Raw genomic sequence first — 9,633 nt, forward strand, 5'->3', positions numbered from 1 at the left:
AGGGTTCATACGATTCGATCAAAAATTCTCTCCTGCTCTGTCTGAGAGCCGTCTGTGTGTCAGGCGCTTCCTTCTGCAAGTTTCTGTGTCTACTGTGTCTATGTGACCCACTTTGAAGCCACCAGCATGTTTGATGGTTGTAACCCTTGTGCTATCCTATGACCCCACCCTTACATTGACGTGTTCTCCCTACCATGACAAAGGTGAAAAAAGGTGGAGAGGATTTCATGTAGTCCATGGACACCAGTGAAGATCACAAATCATTCAAGAAAAAAGGTTTTGTGCACTGTCTAGTGGGTCTAGATGACCCCACTCCCAATGTTAAAGTGCCTAGGATGGCACAAGGGTTAATTTGTAATCAGTTGTCCTGAAATGAAAAATCTGAATAATTCCTCTTGTAGAGATAAATCAGAAGGGATTTTTGTCAAAAAGATCTTTGAAAGGTGAAGACATGTCATGTAAACTAAAAAAAAATAACTAATATTTGATTAAACAACTTCCATTCCAACATTTAGCTATGCCACAAGGCGATATGTGTATTTTATTCAGAAGATTGTCTGCTTTCATAATCCAAAGATAATAAACTATACTTAGAGAAGTTTTTTAGTTTGAAGAAAACGTAATAATTTATGCAGAGCCAGAAAATGGTGTTTGAATTTAAATGCAATGTTTAAATTATTTATTGGGATTCAAAAAATAGTTTCAACTCTAATTAAAAAACTGAAGATTCGATTGAACAGCTTTCAGGTTTTTATAAAGTATTTATAATATTCTTCACGTTCTGAGAGGTATTTCTCCTAAATCCTAGAAAGTTGATATTTCTAATTTGTTCTGCATTTTTGCATCATTGGAAAAATGTCAGAAATCTGTAGATCTAAAGCAGTGGACCTACAGTTCTAAAGGTTTCTTTACACTTATCTGTTTGAACAAACCTCTTCCCTTTGCTTGTTGCGCACAAATCTTGCAGTATCAGTTAAACGGGACAGTGTGGAGGCTTGAGGTTTGACATCATCACTTCTCGGAGATTCCAGTAATTAAAATATACTTTTCTATGATCGCACTTGAACTTTGTGCCTGCATCATTTATCTGCCGGTTCTCCAGCCTCCTGTTTGTTGCAGCAGTATGCATAAACTGCGTTAAAACACATTAGAGTTGAAACGTCGACAGTATGCGGCTGTCACAATGACATGCAGACAGCTGGATCCAAGTGCAGCAGGTTTATTTGCTCAGCTAAAAGTGTTCAAAGCCAAATCTGGGTCAGGCAGGCAGGGGTCGATAACAGGCATAAGATCATCAAAGAAGAGACAGTGTTATCAGGATCCAGGGTCCTGTCGGGCATGTGGCAGACAAACAGAGTCAGAGTCAGGGTCAGGAGACAGAAAATCAGGTCCAAACATACCATTCAGTAATGCAGGCAGAGAGGCACAAACAATACTATGCACTGAGTGTGGATCAGTGCAGTGCTTAAGTAGACTGTGATTGATTGAGTAAAAGAGAGTCAGGTGTGTGGCATCCTGCAACATACTGGGTGGGGGTGCTGGGAGATGTAGTGCTTTCAGTTCTCTGAAGACTGCTCCCGCCAGTAACCAGTCTCCGGAGACAGAGCTCCCATCCTGCGAGCAGCTCCTGAAGCGAGGGGCCCTTTGATGCCGAGGTTGACCACAAGGTCTGGGTGCTGGCCTGTTCGGATGGCTCTCCTGGAAGTAGCTGATCAGGGAGGGGTCAAGGATGTCATAAGCGGACACCCAGGAGCATTCTGGGCCATACCTCTCCCAATGAACCAGACATTGAATCCGAGCCCCTCTGTGCTGGGAATCCAGGATATCCCTCGCCATCCACTTTCAAGGGAGGTATGCTAAGATCAGAGGGCTCAGACCGTGACCCCCCATTAATGACGCAGAGCAGAATTATGATGTAGCCGACCGGGAACCTGCTGGCCATGAAGGAGCCGTTTTCTGAGTGGAGGCACTGGTTCGAAGGGTCAGCTCAACACTTCCTGGTTCTTCTCACGCTTCCGGATCCAAATTATATTCAAAGATTCAAAGATTTTTATTGTCGTTGTATTTCTATTTATATATCGCCCTGGCTCTAAGAACAGAAAGGCCGATGCGCTGCCTATACTATACAACTCTTCTGCGGAGGAACCAGTTGCACCAAAACCCATCTTGCCTTCTTTGCTGATCCTGGCAGCTGTACAGTGGGACATAATGACCGAGTTGGCAGAACACAATGCTACTGAGGCTCCACCTCCATCCTGTCCGGCCTGCAGGGTGTACGCCCCTCCATCCAATCGGCAATGGGGTCTCCACCTTATGCACGACTTGCTTGCAGCCGGACACCCAGGTATGGCAAGCAAACAATCTTTAACAGCAAACTCTTTCAATTCAATTCAATTCAATTTTATTTGTATAGCCCAAAATTCAATTCAATTCAATTCAATTTTATTTGTATAGCCCAAAACACAACAACAGTTGTCTCGATGGGCTTCGAAGTAAAACATGAACTCAAAAGGATCACGAATACAAAGACTTCAATAGAAAAATACTAAAATGAACTAACAAACTGACTAAGCTATACTGGCATCCCTGCCCTTAGACCCCCCTTCGTGGTAAGGAAAAACTCCCAAAAATCCGGATTCCGGAAAAAACAAAGAAACCTCAGGGGTGCCCACATGAAGGAGGGATCCTCCCCCAGGACGGACAGGCGATTTAACAGAACTCTTAGAGAAGAATTAAATTATCTAAATCTACAACTACATATATAAAAGTCCAGCAGACGAGCTTCATCCAGCCGTGGTTGTGGGGACAGTCAGGGGCGCAAGTCGAGCCTGAGACAGGAACCACAGCCAGGTGTAGGAGCAGGAGCAAAGGCGAGGTAAACGGTCAGGAACTGGAGCACGGATGAGCCAACTGGAGTCTGGAAGCACTCCCACTCCCCAGGAGGGGAGAGGAAAAGAGGGACAATACATGAATCGCACTGTACCAAACAGAGGCATGGAGAACTAAATGATAAATTATGACCAAGAATAGAGGAGAGGAAGCGTAGAAATAGAAAAGAAAAGAGGACAGAACCCCAGTGCACCATAGTTACCCCAGCTTCAACTTCTAGCAGCCTTTTAAAAGAAATAGTTATTAAGTTTAATTTAAACAAATTAACATTAAGTTAAATAATCTCTAAATACTAACTAGTCTGACAATAAGCCTCTCCAAAGAGGAATGTTTTCAGTCTAACTTTGAATGTAGAAACTGAGTCGGCCTCTCTTACGTGAGCTGGGAGTTTATTCCATAAGACAGGGGCTTGGTGGCTAAACGCTCTACCTCCAACCGTACTTTTACTAATTCTAGGAACCACAAGCAGTCCTGCATTTGGCGAGCGAAGTGTTCTGTTTGGGTGGTAAGGGACTATGAGGTCCTTAATGTAGGACGGGGCCATTCCATGTAAGACCTTATAGGTTAACAGGAGGATTTTGAACTTAATTCTAGAATCAACTGGGAGCCAATGGAGCGAAACTAACACAGGAGTGATGTGATCTCTTCTGCTAGTTCCTGCTAACAATCTAGCTGCTGCGTTCTGAACGAGCTGGAGATTTCTTGAGGAACTCTTAGGACACGCTGCTTACAAAGAGTTACAGTAATCCAGCCTCGACGTAAAAAATGTATGGATGAGTTTTTCAGCATCACTCTTAGAAAGTATATTTCTGATCTTAGCAATAAAAAGGCAGTTCTACATGCCTGAGATATGTGAGCCTTAAATTATAAATCCTGGTCAAATAAAACCCCAAGGTTTCTAACTGTGGAATTGGGGGCTATACTTATGCCATCCAGGGAGACTATCTGAGCAGACAGAGCATCTCTGAGGTTTTTAGGACCAAGTATAATGACCTCAGTTTTTTCTGGGTTCAAGAGGAGGTAATTAATTGTCATCCAGGTCTTGATGTCACTGATGCAGGCGTTCAGTTTCTCTATCTGGTCATTCTGGTCAGGCTTCATGGATAAATACAACTGCATATCGTCGGCATAACAATGAAAATTAATGCTGTGTTTCCTGATTATGTTTCCTAGGAGTAGCATATAAAGCGTAAACAGGATCGGTCCCAAGACTGAGCCCTGTGGGACTCCATAGTTGACTCGAGTGCACGGAGAGGAATGGCCATTTACATTAACGAACTGATACCTATCGGACAGATAGGATTTAAACCACTGGAGAGCAGATCCTCTGATCCCTATGTCCTGCTCTAGTCTATGGAGTAAAATACCGTGGTCGATAGTGTCAAAGGCTGCACTGAGGTCCAACAGGACCAGAATAGAAAGTAGTCCCTTTTCTGAGGCCAAAAACAAGTCATTAGAGACTCTAACTAGTGCAGTTTCCGTACTGTGGTGAGGTCTAAACCCCGACTGAAAGTCTTCAAAGTGGCTGTTGTCCTGTAGGTGGCAGTAAAGCTGCTTAACTACAACTCTTTCAAGGATTTTAGAAATAAAGGGCAGGTTTGATATCGGTCTATAGTTGGCCAAGATGCTAGGATCCAAACTGGGCTTTTTCAGAAGAGGTTTAACAACTGCATATTTAAAAGACTGTGGCACGTAACCCGTTTCCAGAGAGACATTTATCATTGTTAATATGGGATCATTAATTAGGGGAAAAGTTTCTTTAAAAAGTCTAGTGGGAATTGGGTCTAACAGACACGTTGAGGATTTGGAGGACGTAATAATTGATGCTATTTCCGCTTGATCCACAGCAGTGAAGCAGTCCAATGTTACAGAGGTTTCTATGGATGCCTCCAATTCTACCACTTCAGCCTGTTCTGGGCTGATAGTAGGAATAACTTGATTTAACTTATGTCTAATATTTGAGATTTTACTATCAAAAAATGTAAGAAAATCATCAGAGCTGAGAGAAACAGGAACATGTGGTTCCACTGAGCTCTGACTGCGAGTTAATTTAGCAATACAGTGATCCCTTGCTATAACGCGGTTTATTTTTCACGGTTTTGCTACTTCACGGATTTGCATCATGCATTGTGTTCTGCATTCTGATTGGCTAAAAAGTCACTCCGCTTCTTCTCTACCTGTGCGTCAATGATGTTGCAGTTTAATATGTGCATGTACGTAAAACAGCTTGCCAATTTTACATTACGTACGTGCAAATTCTCTTGATGGTGGCATGTCAGTGTAAAAGGATATTTTTGCAAAGAAGAAATAAGAGCGACAACAACTGTCTATCACTGTGTTCTTCTCCCGGACAAACACAGCTGCAGCGCGGGCTTCAAAAAAAGAAAACACTGCAGTGCAGAGTTAGGATGCAGCGGCTCAGTCTAAAGAGTAGTGAAATACACCTGAGTCACTATTTGTCCCAATGTACTTTGTATTTTTTTCATATTATCATTTAAAATGATCATTTTAAATTTTGTCCCGTTTAATCCAATTACTCGGGTCGCGGTGGGCGGGGCTAATCTCCGCGATTTGAAGCCTTCTGTTCACATTGATGATTAAAATTATTATTTGACAGTACAGAAGTTATTTGTTGAAAAAAATGTTTCTAATGTATGCTTGAGCCTGTAAAATGGTTTGTTCTTTCTTTTCAATGTATAATAGAGTATTTAATTAGATAATTATTGTAAAAAAATAAAGGTTTCTACTTCACGGATTTTGTCTATCACGGGTTCTTTTTGGAACGTAACCCCCGCGAAAAACAAGGGTTTACTGTAGTGCTAAAAAGAAATCTTGGGTTGTTTCCATTCTCTGATATTAAGGTTGAATAGTACTGGCTTCTAGCTCTACGCAGAGCTTTTTTATAATTTAATAGGCTATGTTTCCAGATATCCAGAGACTGCTCTGAACCGGAGCGGCGCTATTCTCTTTCCAATTTACGGGTTTCTTGTTTAAGAGAACGAGTTTCAGCGTTAAACCACGGTGCTACTCGGTTTTGTCTAACGAACTTAGGTTTCAAGGGGGCAACAACATCGAGTGTAGTCCTGAGGGCTTGTAAGGCATCATTAACAAAGTGGTCATTTATACTAGGACTGATACTATGGGAGCTGGTCTCAGAGTATTTTCTCAGAATATCACTAAGTACTGGCTGAACTGTGTGTTTAAACTCAGACACAGAACGGTCAGTTTCTGGTGGCCCACACTGCAGGTGGTCGAGGCCCACTAGTATCTCCATGTGCATCCTGCCAAATGGCTAAGTCAGCTCGACAGCTTTCAGCTAGGATTTCATCACTGATCTACCTTGTTCGAATCAGTAACACCATCATCCTCTCAGTTATTGAACCTTTTTCTAGGTCATGCTGGTCGATCCTTCTGCCAAAGTTGCCAACAGCTCTTCCGGAGGACATCGTGTTTGACAGTGGCCCTTAGTTCACCTCACGTGTGTGGCAGAAATGTGTAAGGGTCTGGGCATTAACATGAGTCTCACCTCCAGCTACCATCTACAGTCCAACGGCCAAGTGGAACGCCTGCACCAGGAGATCACACGGTTACTCCGAACATACTGTAACAAACAACAAGAGGGCTGGAGTCGATTCCTGGTTTGGACCGAATATGCCCAAAACTCCCCTAAAGAAGGCAACCATGGGGTTTTCGCCCTTTCAGTGTGTGCTGGGGATTCAACCTCCATTTTTTCCCTGGTCAGGAGAACCCACTGAGCTGCCAGCAGTGGACGAGAGATTCTGCTGCTGTGAAGAGACATGGGAGGCAGCTCATGTGCAGCTCCGGCAAAGTGTTCCCTTAACCGAAGTGCAGGCTGATCATGTATTGGATGGGTCCCAATCAGTGGGTCTATCTCTCCACCCGAGACCTTCGGCTACGGCTCCCCTGCAAGAAACTCAGTCCCAGGTACGTGGGTCCGTTCCAGATAGACAAGCAGATCACCCCTGTGTCCTGTCGTCTGCGTTTGCCTCCTGATTACTGCATCTTGGCGACCTTCGACCTCTGGCTGTTAAAGCCCAGCAGTGGATCTTATTCAGGATGGGGGACTCGCAGCCTGCGCCCTCTGACATCGGCATGCCCCCCTTGATGGTGGAAGGTGAGGCGGCCTATCTTGTCTGGGAAATCCTACACTTCCAGCACCAAGGGGGTCGACTTCAGAATCTGGTGGATTGAAAGGGGGACGGCCCCGAGGAACACTCCTGGGTTGCAGCTGACGACATCCTTGACCCCTCCCTGACTGACGACCAAGTGCAGACTTCCTGGATGCCACACAACTGACTCTCATGTTCAATCACAGTATACTTAAACACTGCACTCAGACTCACTCAGTGCAAAGTATTGTTTGTGCCACTCTGTCTTCTTTATATCCATGCCTCATCTTCTGCTTTCCTGTCTCTGTTTGCCTGCCGTCTGCCCTGAATATCGTCTGGATCCTGACTTCTCCTGTTTCTCCTATGATGGTCGTTGTTGCCCCCTGCCTGCCTGACCCCAATTCAACTTTGTGGACTTTTAGCTGAGCTAATAAACCTGCTGCATTTGGATCCAGCCGTCTGCCTGTTCTTGTGGCACAGAGCCTTTTTTTTGTCCTTTCCTATTTGTTCTTGTTTTAGGTATGTTTATTTTTTATGTGGTTCATATTTTTTTCCTGAAAGAAACAAATCAAAGATGATTTTAAGTAGCAGGTATGTGACAACACACTTTAAAAATACTTCTTATGAATGTTTTTTTTATTTTTGCACATTTTATTTGTTCTTTTGCAGTATTATGAATCAGGGGGTTGTCTGTCTCAATGAGCTATCTGTTTGACCACTTTAGTATTACTAGTCATTACACCACAAACAACAGATTTTTTATAGAAAGTAATGCTGTTAAAATAAAGAAAATTCAGCTTCTGAAAACATTTATGAAAAAAGTGAAACCAGCAATCATTAGAAAGTATAATTTGTGTAATTGAGAAACACTGAAGTCATTATATTTTTTATTCACTTAAAAAGTGTTTAGAGTTCTCATCAAGACTTCTGTAAATAATGGCTCACTGAGAAAAAGGTGAGGGGTGAAAAAATTCACTTGATTAGCTTATTTTGGCTTTCTGCCCACAACGTTCTGTGAAGGTTGAATTTCACAAGGACATTGTGATGTCATGATCATGTTTGTTCTGCAAAAGACCTGTTATAAAAAGGGCACCAGAAGAGTGGAGATTCTATAAGATCCAAGAACCGAGTGAGAAGAACATCGTCCTCATCTCCTCCTGGTCAGAAAGAACACCATGAAGACTCTCTGCTTCTCTCTGGGGCTGCTGCTGTTTGTTGTCTGCTGCAGTGATGCCACAGGTAAGTTGTCGTGTTTGTTCCTTATCTGAATTGTAGCATCGTCTTTTCTTTAATAATACTAACTTTTATTATTTTGGTGTCTTCAAGCCCATGGAGCTACTAACACCGCAGGACCTGAAAAATGCTGCTTTAAATTCAGCGAAAGGCAATTACCACTGAAGAGAGTGACTGGAATCATCAGAACTCATCACAGTTGTCAACATCAGGCATTTGTGTCAGTCTGTAGTTGATACACAAAAGCATGAATAGTCATAATAAAATGTATATTCTTTTAATATGAAATCAAATATGGATTGTTTAAAAACGTTTTTTTTGTTTGAAAGAATTATCTTATATAGCAAAATACAGCATAAAAAAGTTAGAGTTTCATTGGATTTCTTTTTAAAATCTTAAAGAGGGGAGGAAAAAACAGGAACCCCGGTGTATTACTGGAAAGCATAATCATTGGTTCATGTGTAATAAGTATCTTTTTTTAGTATTTACAAGGTTTTAACAAAATTTTAACTTGAGAGCAGTTTTGTTTTATATTGTAATTTAAAATTCTCAACCAAGCCACATTTGTAACAGAATGACCATGTTTATGTCTCTAAAAGAGACCAAACACTTTTGTTTTGCTTTGCAGAGTCTCTACTGTTACTGGAAGGGAGTTCTGCTTTAGGGACAACTTCAAGTGGGCTGTGGATACCTTCAACGGGATCAGACCTGAAGGAAGCGGTTAAAATGCTTCAGAATATTCTATTCTCTATAACATAAACATAAAATTACCCTCTTTTTTGTAAAAAACAACTCTTTTCTTGCTTTTTATTTTAAGTGGGCATTTCACTTTGTGGTTCATACTTTGTATGTTTTGTGCTTCTTTCATGTCTTCTGCTTTGTTAAGGCACAGAGACTTAAAAAGGTTTTTATTGCAATGAATTTCAAAGACTTTGATGCTGTCCTTAGAGCTCTATGTTAAAAGGAGTTTCTTTCTACATGCCAACTTTACAATGAAGTTCTGATTATAGGTGAATGTTGGCTTAAATCACATTTGAATTTCTTTTGAAAATCCAATTATTCTTATTTGTTGCATATAATGCACATATTCTTATGCAAGATATTGGAATATAAACAACTGAAGTCCTGTATATTGATAATTTTTTCAAAGCTGATAATTGTATGGAAGTACCATACTATTCTACTACTGCTCCTACACTTGGCTGTGGATCCTGTCTCCGGCTCGACTCGCGCCCCCGACTGACCCCCAATTCCGGCTGGATGAAGCTCATCTGCTGGACTTTAAATATGTAGTTGAAGAGTTAGATAAGTTAGTCGATATAGAAGGAGGATTATTATCTATCATTTTCAGAACTCTTTGTATTGCAAAAATAATTTTAAT

The 9,633-nt window shown here is 41.7% G+C and overlaps 1 long non-coding RNA gene across 1 annotated transcript; it reads left to right on the forward strand.

Moving 5' to 3' along the window:
- Nucleotides 1-7,595: 7,595 nt before the first annotated feature.
- LOC101170838 lies at nt 7,596-9,380 on the forward strand. Its single transcript, XR_908927.3, has 4 exons — nt 7,596-7,610; nt 8,093-8,258; nt 8,346-8,472; nt 8,881-9,380. It is a non-coding gene; the product is annotated as an uncharacterized LOC101170838 (long non-coding RNA).
- Nucleotides 9,381-9,633: the final 253 nt, after the last annotated feature.

This window comes from Oryzias latipes, chromosome 6, assembly GCF_002234675.1.
Source record: "Oryzias latipes chromosome 6, ASM223467v1".
NCBI classification, from domain to species: domain Eukaryota; kingdom Metazoa; phylum Chordata; class Actinopteri; order Beloniformes; family Adrianichthyidae; genus Oryzias; species Oryzias latipes.